The sequence below is a fragment of the Crinia signifera genome, chromosome 2, assembly GCF_055691185.1.
Source record: "Crinia signifera chromosome 2, ASM5569118v1, whole genome shotgun sequence".
Classification (NCBI taxonomy): Eukaryota; Metazoa; Chordata; class Amphibia; order Anura; family Myobatrachidae; genus Crinia; species Crinia signifera.
Window position 1 is genome coordinate 282,214,964 of NC_139218.1, and position 2,438 is coordinate 282,217,401.

The following is a 2,438-nucleotide window of genomic DNA, read 5'->3' on the forward strand; positions in this document are numbered from 1 at the left end:
AAAAGAAACCCAAACCAATAATGGGTTTATGAATACGCACAGCGAAAATTATTTCATATTATACATCAACTGTTCCTCTTGCAATACACAATATTGACATATAGAAAATTGTTAGTCGTGGAGGAAAATGACAGTTGTGATGGCCCAGGACACACCTCCCTAGATGTTCTGAGGATGTAAAAAATTGGAGGAGTGAAAGGAAAGCTAGGGGACAGCAAGTATATGATTGGAAGATGAGGTGAAAAGGATAGCAATTAGGCTTAAAATCTCACCGCGCTTTAGCCTCTACTGATATGATAGATTACAGCACCGACTATTCCCTGTTAGTTCCCCAGACAGGTACTGGGCCGGCCCAACACTGTTTAGCTTCTGGGTTCGGATGGTACCAGGCGCTTTCAGTGGGGTATGGCTGTAAAGTAAAGTAATTACGAGAGTAGCGCTGGTGGGAGTAAGAGTAGGAGTGAAAAAAAGAGAAGGGGATGAATGTACCCTCGGTCCAATGAAAGATAGTGTTCCAGGTGTCAGGAATTGGAAAGTCTGATCACCTGGTTCACCCCGGGGTTTGTTTATACACTGTTTATTGAACAGAACAATTACGGTTCGATCTACGATTGGGTTCCTGCAGGGGAGGTTCTGTTTGGGGGTAGTAGTCACCCTGAGACAGTCTCCACACCCTGTGATAGTCTCTTAAATTATGCAATAATGACCACCAGGTTCACAGAAAAATACTGTTGTGGGGTTGAATAGCAGACAGTACAATAATGTCACAGGATAGACTGGTTTAGGTTTTAAGATATAGCCGCAGGCGATATAGAGTCACATCTATTTCTTAATCAAAAGTAAAGAGAATGACAGTTAAACATCCTGTTAGACACCTGTATTAGCAATCAAAACAAATAGGTCATGCAAATTGAGGCTCTGCTGGAACCACATACACATAAAAACCGCTTAAACCACCAAATTCACAGAGAAATATTGTTGTGGGGTTAAATAGCAGACAATATGGTAATGTCACAGGATAGAAAGGTTAGGTTTAAGCTACGGCAACAGATGATATAGAGTAACATATATTTCTTAATCATAGGTATAGAAAGTGACAATTAAACATGATGTGAAACACCAAAAATTAGCAATCAACAATACTAGGTCAGATAATTGGCCCGTGCATAGCATATATGCCAAATCAGCTGCTGTCTATGCAGATTGCGGCTCTGCTGGAACAGCATAGATATATATTCCGTTTAAACATGCATTTATTACTTGGCACAGAGACGGCGTGTGAAGTGATGGTATTAGAGGCTCACAAGTATTAATAACTGCACACGATGCAGGTGTACTGCGTTGCCAGTGCTGAGACTGTTACTGCTGTTTGGTGGGGGGAATGACCGCTCGTAATGCGATCGGGTGTCTGGAGTGGAGGCGCATCGACAAGTGATCACCCTGGGATGGGGGATGGCAGGGAATGTCCCCCTTTGCTGGGGGGGCTGGCAGGCTCGAGCCTGCTTTACCTTCCTGCTGTTGAAGCGCAGCGGGTGCCGGAGCGGCGTGTCCTTCCTGCTAATGGGGCGCAGCGGGTGCCGGAGCGGCGTGTCCGGGATGAGACGGTGGAGAGGGAGTCCTCAGGGGGGTGTGTCCTGCGCGTCAGACACGTGTTTCGCTTGACGCTTGGTCACTGACGCGTGGGTATGGTATGGTACACAACCTGACAGCAATTTATAATGATGATGATGATTATCATGTATGGCCGGAGCCTATAACCAAGCAAAGAAACTTGGCGCCGCAGCAGCAGTACAGACTGTGCAGTGCCGAGACGGGGCAGCAACTAGTCTACTCTACTGAAGAAGCGGGCTGATTTTAAGTCAGGACCCAGGGCTGCACGCTTCAGCGTGTTATACACAAGGGCCTGAGGCATGACAATAATCAACACTGCATATTGTTGCCGCATCCCTTCAAAACCTGTGTGAAATGCCTTGTAAAAGCTTTTCTGCAGATGCTTCCATATCTAATTGGGTATAATTGTGTGAATATGCATTTACTATACTGTGCTATCAAGGTGTAAGAGCACACAAGTCAATGATATTTTAAAACATACCTGCATGTTGTTAGGGAAATGCATCAGACTGCTTCCAACTTTAATTGAACCCTTATATATTAACACATTGCTTAGGTTTTTACTATTAGTGCTAAATTCAATCTAGCCACAAGTGCCACCAGAAGTGATTCTTGCACTTCAGAAGTGTGTTTCTGCTTGAAGCCTATGAGAGTGAGAACAAAAACAGCCAATCGTAATTGTGCTTAAAAGTGCAGTACGAGCAGCTAATGGCATCTTGTGTCTTATTCATACAGCCCATTAGAATATAATGTGGCAAATCCCAGTTTGAGGGCTATCACTATAGTGACCTCAGTTAGCTAAACCTGAAACTGGAGAATTACTATGA

At 44.3% G+C, this 2,438-nt stretch overlaps 1 pseudogene; it reads right to left on the reverse strand.

The window, feature by feature from the left end:
* Window positions 1–298: 298 nt before the first annotated feature.
* On the reverse strand, window positions 299–417 carry LOC146061926 (5S ribosomal RNA; annotated as a pseudogene).
* Between the last annotated feature and the right edge of the window lie 2,021 nt (window positions 418–2,438).